Source organism: Melospiza melodia, chromosome W, assembly GCF_035770615.1.
Source record: "Melospiza melodia melodia isolate bMelMel2 chromosome W, bMelMel2.pri, whole genome shotgun sequence".
In the NCBI taxonomy this organism is placed as follows: Eukaryota; Metazoa; Chordata; class Aves; order Passeriformes; family Passerellidae; genus Melospiza; species Melospiza melodia.
The window spans coordinates 58,848,375-58,859,498 of NC_086225.1; the positions used below are offsets into that span (position 1 = coordinate 58,848,375).

At 40.1% G+C, this 11,124-nt stretch overlaps 1 long non-coding RNA gene across 1 annotated transcript; it reads left to right on the forward strand.

The window, feature by feature from the left end:
• The first annotated feature begins 6,138 nt into the window (after positions 1-6,138).
• On the forward strand, positions 6,139-9,049 carry LOC134431446 (uncharacterized). The gene is made up of 3 exons (XR_010030979.1): positions 6,139-7,224; positions 7,572-7,689; positions 8,843-9,049. It is a non-coding gene; the product is annotated as an uncharacterized LOC134431446 (long non-coding RNA).
• Positions 9,050-11,124: the final 2,075 nt, after the last annotated feature.

Genomic DNA, 11,124 nt, shown 5'->3' on the forward strand with positions numbered 1-11,124 from the left:
AAGTTACTACTGCTGCTTTTTTATTCTAAAGCTAGAAAGGAAAACCAAGATTAGAAATGCAGGGAAAGAAAGAAAGTAAGAAAAAGAAAAAAAGGAAATAAGGAAAGGAAATGAAAGGAAGAAAGAAGGAAGGACAGGAAGGAAGGGAGGAAAGAAGGAAGACAGACAAAAAAAACCCAAAAACCAGGAGGGAAAGGAGAAACCTAGGGGAAAAAAAAAATAAAAAGAACAGAAAAAAGAAACCAACAAAAAACAAAGCCACAGAAAATACCTCGGGATGGGCGAGAAACACCCCCCTCCCTGAAAAATCCAAGATGGGCAAGAAAAATCCCAGAAATACCACAGAAAAAAAAACAGGGGAAAAAAAAAAACTGAAAAAAAAAAAACAAAAAACAAGGGGGGCAAGGAAAAACCAGAAAAAACACCAAGATGGGCAAGAAGAAACGAAGAAAAAAACCCAAGAAGTGCCAGAAAAAAAAAAATCAAGGAACAAGGCAAGAAAGAGAGGCAATAAAGGCCACAAAAAATTCAAGAAAAAACCCAAGAAATGCCAGAAAAAGGTACGAAAATGGTTCTGCCAGGTGCGATCAAGGTGAGCGGGTTCAGATTCAGGTCCAGGAGATGAACAAGTGTCAGATTAGTTTGGGGCACTGCTGTGCAATGCAGCCGTGACAGGATTTATGTTTAAATATAGTTTAAATAAATTGGGGATTGTTTGGCTTTTATTGGGGTATAGGCTGGAGATTTCATAAAAAATATAAAACTAGAAATCCAAATATATCATCTATATGTCGATATCAATAAATATTTAATATATATAAATATCAGTAAAAGAAATCTATTGTGTCAAAAGAATATACCTATTATTAAATAAAAAGGTATTCTCTCCAATATATATAATATCTATAAATATAACAAATGAAAATTACAAATATAGATGTGAATTGAATTATGACAAACAAAATTATTTTTAAAATTTTAAATGTGTTTTAAATAAAGGGGTGTCTTTGCTTTTTATTTGGTTAGAGGCAGGGGTTTTATTTTAAATAATATAAGTACTATAGAAATGTAAATCGACATACAGAAATATATAATAAATATATAGAGATATAAAGATATAATACCAAACTATGAATAGAAATAGAAATCTATGTAAGTAACATGAAGAGATGCAATATATAATATAATTTTTATTTTACAGTAATATAAATTCTAAATATAAATGCGAATATAAATATGAAAAATATATGATGGGGGCTCGGAGCAGCCCAGGTGTGAGTGTGAGGATGATGGGGGCTCGGAGCAGCCCAGGTGTGAGTGTGAGGATGATGAGGGGCCGGCTCCTGCCGGGGCGAGGCTGTTTTAGGGGGAGGCTTTGCCTCAGCTCCCTTTTGCATGGAGCTGCTGAGTGGAGGGGCTTATGGGGCGCTCCCGGCGCTGTCTCATGGAAGGACTGCGAGAGCTTCCCACAGGGTCGGGGGCAACGCCTGAATCCGCGCTTGGGTACGTGGAGCTTCGCTTAAAGGAGGTGCCGAGGGACGAATCTTTGTGCCGGGGAGCAGCAGCCGAACAGGTGAGCCCGTGTGGGTTCGGAGCGGGGAATTTTCTCCTTCCCCTTTGCAATTTCATCTTGCCAGTCCCTCCCCGGGTCCCCAGGAACAAAAATGGAGCTTATGAAGACAAAAGGAATTAAGGAGAAGGAAGCAGCTCCTCTTCTTTTATTGTCTGCGTTTGACCTGAGGGGATCCCTCTTGACTTGTGGTTTGAAGGGTGTTGATTGCAGGAAAAGCTGCCTTTTCCAGGCTGTTAGGGGTATCCCGGGGGTGACAGGGAATCCCTGCGTTCTATTCTAAGGGGAAGGGGAAAAGTATTCTTGTGGTATTCTGGGTTTGATTTGAAGGCAGCCACCCCATTTTCACCACCCTCGGGTTTAAATGGAGGGGGCAGCCCTGGTGTCCCTCCTTTTCAAGGGTTTGAATGGAGAAATCGCCCTTCGAAATCGCCCTTTCCCATCAGTTGAAGGCTTTCATTTGGGGAGCGCCCCTTCTTTTCTGCTCTCCTAGGGGGTGAAATTGGAGGGGAGAACACATTTCTTTGCCCTTGTTGAAGTGAGGTGCGCCCCGTCTGCGGTTTCGGGGCTGGCTTGCGGGAAGCCGCAGCTCCGGCAGCGTTTGCAGGGCTGCAATGGGGCTGTGCCGCTGCATTGGAGGGCGCTGCCCGTGCCCGCGGCCCGGCCCGGAACGTTCCCGCTCGGGAGCGCTGCTGGCACGGCCCGGGCAGCTGCCGGGGCGCACGGGGGATTCGGCGCGGCCGGGCCGGCCGGGGGCGGCAGTGGCGGAGCCGCGCCGGTGCGAGCCGTGCGGAGCCGAGCGGAGCCGGGCCGGGCCGGCCGAGGGCGGCAGAGGCGGCGCGGGCGCTGCTGCGCCGGCCCGGGCGGTGCCGGCCGCTCCGTCCGCTCCGGGCGCGGGGCTCGGGCGCCGCCGGTAGCCCCGGGCCCGGTGCCGGCCCCGCCGGGCAGGGGCAGCGGGCGGGGCTCCCCGGGACGGCGCCGGCCCCGCGCGCCGGAGCGGCCGCCGCAGGAGCCGCTTTCCTGCCGGGAGCCGCGCTCCGTCCGGGGCCGGCAGCGAGCGCGGGGTTCGGCCGCTCCACGTTCGGCGGTGCCGTGGCTCGGAGGCGCTTTGGAGGCGGTGATGGCATCGCTGGGTTCGGTTTGCAGCGGGTGTCCGCTAAGGGATACGGTGTTCTTCCTGAGCGGCACGGTTCTCGGTGCCGGTAGGGATGATAAAGGTTCGTTTCGGATTGGGTTTTGTAGTCGGATATATATTTTTTTGCCGGGGTATTATGTTTAGAAGGGCGCGCAATGTTTTTTACGGGTCGTAGCGCGAAGCAGCGGTTCGCATTTTAATTCTGTTGCGGTGGCTTTTATTAGCGTGAGTGTGTAGTGTTTGTTTTGGGGGGCTTGGGGAAGCGTCCTGTCGTTCACAGCAGCGGGTTTTTAATCTCGATAATTGCATGTGTGTTTATCGTCTTCCAGGGCTTTTATTTGTTTGGTTTGTTTGATTGTAGTGTATGTTTTATGGTTACGGGTAATTTGGGGGACATTGTTTATGGTTACGTTTGTCTTTAGTCTTTGTGTTTGTTTCTAGGTGGTATTTTTATTTTGATAGCTTGAGGCACTATGGGTTTATTCAGTTGGGAATAAGTTTTTTGTTGCAGATTTCAGTTTATTTGGTTTTTGGTATTATTCTTGTTGTTGGTTTCTTTATTTTCTTTTTTTGGTGGTTGTTGTTGTTGTCTTTTAATGTATTTGAGTATTGTTTATCAGGGTTTATTTTGGGAACGTGGGTATTTATATGGTGGGTTTTTAAAGTATTTATTTATTTGGGCAGTTAATTTCTTAGTTTTTAGTGGTTGAGATGTTTTTCCATTTTGTTAATTAGTTCAGGTTTAAAGTTATTTTTACAGAGGATTGTTTATTCTTTGAGTTAGTGCAGAGGTAGAATTGCGTTGGTTTTTTCTTTTTTAGTAACGTTCAGGGTCAGTGGCACTGTCTTGAGTTTAGTAGATTGGTTTGACTTTTTTTTAGTACTTTTTGTAATTTGCTGTGTGTGTTTCTAGAGGATTTTCTTTTATTTTGGTTCCATTTTTCTGTCGTGATGAGAATTGTTATTGAAAAGAGTGTTCTTTGTTTTTTCGCTGACACTTGTTTGGCTGTTGGAGGTATCTTGATGTTTTTGGAAGATATTGGTGGGAATTTGATGCTGTTTGTTCTGTCATTTCATTTAGGAATTGGATTTTAAATATACAATTATGACTCTAACTATATTGAAACAAAAGAAATAGATGTGTAGCAATGGGAATGAGCCAATTTTATTTTTATATATTCGGTCAATTTTTAAAATTTAACATGTAACATGAGTCATTATATGTTACAATAAGTTATTCTAATTTTAATAGAGTATTGTGTATGTTTTTAGATATATGAATAGAGAATATAAATGTAAATACAACCCAAACAAAAATACAAATATATAAATGTATTGCAACTATATGCAGATATATAAAAAATTAATAATAAATTGTAAATATAAAATAACATAAATTGATACAATATATAATACAAGTGATACTGCATATATTTTATGAAAAATATTATAGGAAATGGATGTAAAATAGATATAAATACGGATGTGATCTATCTATCTATCTATATCTATCATTTGTTGTATATTATGATAAATACAAATATAAAAAAACATTTAGGTAGTTTAAAATAATGGATGGTTTTGTTTTTTCTTTGCCAAAGCAGGGGTTTTCGTGTAAAAATTACAAATACAAATAATATAAAGGTAGAAATATGAGTATAGAAATATATCATAAACACGTTAAAGATTTATATGAAAATTAGAAATATAAGGCAAAATAAGTTGTAGCAGTAGATATGGTAAATAATTTTAAAAATATTTCCCGTATATTTTTGAATAAGGTGCATATTATATATAGTTATTAATATAATACATCAATATAAACGATAAATATATATAAAATATCAACTATCTATAAGAAGGAATAAAAGCTCTATGTCACGTGCAGCAGTAGAAAATTTCAGGCTCCCAGGGAATAAATAGTTTTCTTTAAATCATTTTCGTTTTGGAGTTTTTTTTTTTTTACTCTCGGGTAGCCTGAAAGTTTCTACTGCTGCTTTTTTATTCTAAAGGTGGAAAGGTAAACCAAGATTAGAAATATAACAAAGGGGAAGGGAAAGGAAAGGAAAGGGAAAAGGAAAAGGGAAGGGAAGTGGTGAAAAACAGAGTGAAAAAAGTAAAAAGAGTTGGAGGGAAAAAGAGAGGGCATTGGGGAGGAGCGGTGCTGCCTCAGGTCCTTCCCCGCCCGGGGGCGAAGGACCCGTTTGATGCCCTGGAGGGACTGCAGCTGCCGGTGGCTCCCGGGGGACGGAGCGGTGGCTGTCAGCCCGAGACTCCAACTCCCGGCAGGCCGTGCTGCTGGCGCGGCGTGTGACGCAACGGCTATCGCGGCACATGAGTGGCTGCCAGCCCGAGACTCCAACTCCCGGCAGGCCCTGCTGCTGGCGCGGCATGTGACGCAACGGGCGACGCGGCCCGGCATTTTTCTCTAAATCGGCGGTAAATACAGCTGAGTAAAATTAGCTTGGTTTTCTTCCTTCTTTTTTCACTGAACTGTTTTTATTAAAAATCCTATTTGAATATGTGGAAAAAGTAGGGATGTCCTGTAATAGATCGTCGCTTTTCTTGTTTACAGGGTACTGAGAAAATACGTCTCCCTTAGAGTCCCACGGAAAGGTTCTCAGTGCGCTCTCTATCAAGGTATGTATTTACAAATAAGTGATCCCTTTAGATATTTGCCTGTGTACCTTTTCCTGTAATTCAGAGCTTGCGTTCTGTGGGTTTTATGATAAACCTGTAAAACATGTGAAAATGGTTTTGCAAGTCTTCAAGCTTGAAGGCAGCAATAAGTGGATTTAGAGCCTGTTCTTGACCAGACAAAGAGAAAAAGTGTGACTTTGATGCTGAACTTGTCATTTTTCATTTGACTTGTCTTGAATGATTTAGGAATAGAGAGAACTAGAAAAAGAGAGAAATAGAATTGATTATTGAGCACTCCTCAAATGCTCACCATGATTCAGTGTAGAGCCAAAGGGAAGGGTGATGGAACAGAGCTCTGTGCTTTGGAAGGAAATAAATTTAAACCTGACCTCCTCACAGAGTCTCACTAACTTCTTTTGTTTTAAAATACAAAATACGATTAGGAAGTGTTGGAAGTTAGTGTTTTGGGAAAGAAACGGCAGTTCCACAGAACATTCCATTGAACAGAGGCTCTGGGAACGATTCATGTTTTAAGTGCTGTCACTGCAATCAGTTGGTGGTTCAGCCTTGAAACGTGCACTTGGCCTTCTATAAAGCACTGTTTTGTTTGCCTTTCAGTGCTATGAGTCTTGATAAATTGGAGAAGAGCCCAAGAGAAATTTTTCATCCCTTGATATAAAAGGTAGGAAGTGACTTTTTTAGGTTTGGTTCTTTTTCTTTATTATTTTCTGGAAGTAAAAGTAATTAAGTATAGGTACTACTGGTTTGTTTCTTCCAGTAGCAGGTGATAACAATAGCAGTAGTACTAGTAAAAATAATAATAGAAATAATAATAATAGTAATGTAATACTACGTAAACTGTCTTTATCCATTGAACTGGCCATTTCAAATCAAAACTTCTAAACACAAATCAAACCATCATCCTTGTAGAATCTTTCACAGCAGCGGGCTAAAGATGCTGGTTTTGTTGACAGGATTTATTGGTTCTGGAAGAACAAGAGGGAAGTACAAGCCTAACTACTTCTAGCTCACAGAGCCGTCCAGTGAACCCAGCTTTGTGTTTTGGTGGGCTTGTGATGACTTTGAAATCAATTGCTCATTCCAGTAAAAAAAATTCATGTTTTTTTGAACGTGACAGCAGAAATAACTTTAGGCACCAACTGAATAATAATAGATCACCAGTTTAAGTTAAAAATTCATGCTATACTATCAAAATTTAAAGGTAAATTATTATGTGTTAGGTGATGGTATAAAGTGTATGTTCTAATGTGTAATGCAAAGATACATACGTACCTGAAAGTCCTTAGAGGAAACAAATTTTTATGTCTGCTGTTTGATTGTTTACCATACGATATTTGGTTTCATTTCCCAGGGATCGGTGAATTTTAACTTTGGAGTCCCCTATGCTAAGGATGCTCAGCTTACAGGTGATGAAATGTTCAGTAATGGTGAGTTTTTCACCTTCTCTTTAATTGCTATGCTGATCTGAATAAGAAAAAAAAAAAACAAAAGCAAGAGAAAAAAAAGGATGGTTTATTATTTTTTACGCTGTTATGTTTGTTTCCTCAGTATTTGCTGCAGCTCTGCTTACCCAAGCTTTGGGTTCCTTCTGTCCCACTGGGAGTTGCCCAATTTGGTTGCATCTGGTGAAATTCACCCTGAGACCTTACAGAACCAGCTCCAACTACGTGAGAGCCATTTGCAGTTCTCTCCAGACGCCTGGAGAATGGGCGACGTTTCTGAGGATCCGGCGAGCGTGCTTCTGTCAAAACTCGGTCTGTGAAATTCCTGGGGAAAACCCTTCTGTGTCCTGAAGGGTTCAAACTCTGGTGAGGATCCAGTTATCAGGTGCTCACCTGGATGGTTCCAGCTCCCAAAGGTAACACTTGTACTCTTGCCCTGTAGTTTACATCTATTGTATTTTTGTTATTTTCAAGATTTTTTGTCTTTGCAAAAAGACAAAATATTGTGCATTTCACTCTTTGGAACCTCTCAGATGGTTCTTTGGTGCAGCACCACCCCATGGGACACTTGGCTGCTGTCCTGAAGGGGTTGGTGGCTAGAATTGTAAATCCTGGAGAGTTTATAAGTCTTCTGTCCCCAGGGAGGTGTCGTGCTTTGTTTACTTTTGTTCTGTTGGTTAGGCGCTGCTTCTCGTTGCAAGTATGAATTTCAAACTGCCCTGTTCTTATTTTAACTGTTTTCCTGGTTCTCTCCCTACGGCAGGGAAAGACTCTCGTATCCTTGTCGTCGGGCTCGGTGCTGTCCAAGAAGATACAGAGACTAAAAAAATCATAAGAAGCAAAATATGACTGCAGGGAAAAGAAGCTGGAGAGAACAGAAGGTGATATTGTTATCCTTACCCTGTATTAGAGACATCTGCTGTGCTTTGATGCTGGCAGCTGCCAGGGGCTTGTTAGCTCTTTGTAGGCAGGTGTAGGTGTTCACTTGTAGGTTTTTTCTCTGGACAAGGCAATTCAAACTTTGCTCAGCTGATATTTGCAGATTACTCTCTAGCACAGTCCAGCATGACATTTCTGAATGTTGTAAAAATACCATGTTACTTGGAAATTGCTAATGAAGAGAAGCTTTAGGGGAAAATAAGATTTCAGGGTTGGAAGATGTGAGAAGAATTGTGTGGGGATGTTAGACTGAAGTAAAGCACTCTTGAAGCTGGACTGGCACGCTGGCAGGTCCCCTATTAAACAGTAGTGCTGAGATTAGCCTGGGGGTTGCCCATTGTTTCTGTAGAAATCAATGTTTCCTGGTCTTGAGAGGTAAGCTGCTTTGAAAAGCTGGAAGGTGCAGCATGCTGACAATCTCCGTGCTTTGGATTAAAAGTAGATTTCAGAAGGGTCCTAGGCTTTTGTCTTTTCCTAGAAGTCGATGTAATCCTGTCGAGGAGTTTTTAGTTCTGTGTTGCCATGTCATCCATCAGAGCCCTGTTGTACTAATCTTCATACAAGTACAAAACAAAAAATCAGACCCTGTCCCAAGCACTTAGAGGCCAGAACACGATTTCCTCGGGCTGCCGTTTGCGTGCCATCGGTACTCACCACGAATTGAGCCCTCTGGCTCTGACAGAGCCCCTGGATGCTGACGGAAGGGGGCTGGTCACAGACCCTGGAGGTGCCTGTCCCCCAGGGAGGGAGAGGCCGAGGCAGTGTGGCCTGCAGGGAGGGTGTCGTCCCCAGAGAGCAGCCGGCGACTCCATGCCTGCCCGGGGCTGCGGGTGCCCCCTCGGGGTGGACGCCTGCCCTCAGGTTTCCCTCTGGGCACCCGGGGAGGGAACCAGGTCCATCCGTGTGGCAGCTGCAGGGCCTGCAGGCTCTGGGCCCTGGAGCCGAGTGAGCCTGAGCTGCTGCACGCTTGCTGTGAGCTTTGGGGTGAGCGTGCATCACTGCAGGCCTGGGATGGATTGAAATGCGCTGAGGAAAGCAGAGGGAGGGAGGGAGGGAGGGAAATGCTCTGTTAACATGTGCCAATTCTTCTGTCAGACTCATCACGGCGGGACAGCGTGAGGACTGAAAGTGTAAGAAGATGTGGAGGGAAAGAGAGAATCTGACAGGAGCATCGGACGCACGAGTGCAGGAATTTTGCTTTTTTGCTTGGATGTAAACTCAGGCGTTGAAAGGAATTTGGGAGTGAGAAGGGACATTTCAGAAGGAGAAGAAGCAAAAGAAGTTGTTGTTGTTGTTACAGTCCTGGCAAAATCTTTTGTTCTAGCTAATAAAAGAAGGTAGTTTAAAAAACAAAAAGGAAAAAATGTAGTGGTTTTTTTTTTCCTTCACTATGATATTCATGGGTGGTATATGGTGTGTTGTTTCATTTCTTGGTAGTATTAAGTCTGTGTAAATTGTTTTTTGAGTGAAGCTGACACTCTGGATGGGTTGGTTTGTATTTGAGGCAGGATTAATTTCAATAGGATTCTTTCATAGATTTCTGATGGGTATTACTGGGATTTTGGTTTTGTTTGCTGTATGTATAAACATAGAGCTTTGGTAGGGCCAGCTGGGCTGCTGGAGTTTTGGGTGTGAATTTATTAGATGGCTTTTGTTAGATGCAGTTTTTAATTTTTGAAATGTTTTTCAATGTAGTGGTTTTAAGGTGGTTTTTAAGAATTCATTGTATTGTTTTCTGTTGTTTGTAGTTGGTGTATGATAAGGGATGTGGTGTGACTTTTTGAACATTATGGTTTTGGTGTTCCTAAGTTCTGATTTCTTTGTGGTTCAATATTTTTTTTATTTTTATTTTTTGGGACAGGGGCATTTATATGGTGGGTTTTTATAGGCAATATGTTTTTTAATTTAGGTAGTGATATTTTTTAATATTTTAATAGTTTAGGTTTTTTATTTTCATGGTTTTAATTATTTTTTTTAATTTTTTCAAATAACTTTTATAGATGACATGTTATTATTTGTGCATTAACATAAAGGTAGAGCTTTGGGGACTTTTTTTAGTAATGTTTAGGGTCAGTTGTGCAGTTTTGAGTCTAGTGCGTTGGTTTGATTTAATTTTTATTGGGTGTTTGTTTTTATTAGCAGTTGTGTCATTTTCAAGGTGTGTTTGAGTTTTTTGGGGTTTTTGAGATACTGGTTTAGGAGGAAGTTTATGATGAGCATGTGCGGAGGTTTTGGGCTACTTTATAGTGGGATTTAAAATTTATTTACAGTTAGGTTTATTTGAGTTTTTATTAGGGTTCAATGACGTTGTGGGATGCTTGTTCCATTAGTAACAGAAATAGGTTTTGTTTTGCTGTGCTGCGATGGGATGGGCGTGTGCTGCGTGCCGGCGCTGACAAAGGTACAGTATTGTTGTGGCTCTGGTGTGTCGGGTTAATGAACTGACATGGGTTAATATAGAGATGAAAATAGAAATAAATATAAATTTAAAAATAAATATAAAATTAGAGTGGTAAACATAAATATAGATAACAGATACATACATAAAACTATAATACATGGTATATAATTGTAACATGTTATCATATAGATAAATGATAGTCTATTATATATAGATATATCTACACCAAGATATATAAATATAGATTGTAAATATAAAAATATTTAAATAGAGTTAAAGTAAATTGGGGGGTTTTATTAGGGTATAGGCTGGGGTTTTTAAATGATAGAAATAAAATATAAATTCAGATATACAAATATATATAGAAATACAAATATCTATACATATTTAATTTAAATAAATATAAGTAAAAAAAATATATATAATACAGAAAATATATATCTATGATTATATTAGAAGGTATTCTCTCTAATATATATAATATCTATGAATAGAATAAATAAAAATATCCATATAAATATCATTATAATTTTGAAAAATAAATTTACTTCCTAAATTTTAAATCTGGTTCAAATAAAGGGGTGTCCTTGGTTTTTATTTGGTTAGAGGCAGGAGTTTTATTTTAAATAATATAAGTAATATAGAAATGTGGATCTTAAGATAGAAAGATATAATGAATATATAAAGAGAAATTGCTAAACTATGCCTATAAATTTAAAGTTAAATATATGTAAGTAATATGAAGAGTTGTAGTATAGAATATAAATAACATTATATGGCAATATAAATTATAAATGGGAATATAAATATAAAAATATGTAAATATAGTTTAAGAGAAAGGGAATGTTTTGGCTTTTATTTAAGTAGAGGCAGGGTTTTTATTTTGAATATTATAAGTGTTCCAGAAGTAAAAATCTTGACGCAGAAATATTTAATCAATATAAAAAACATGAATAAAAATATATGAAAAATATAA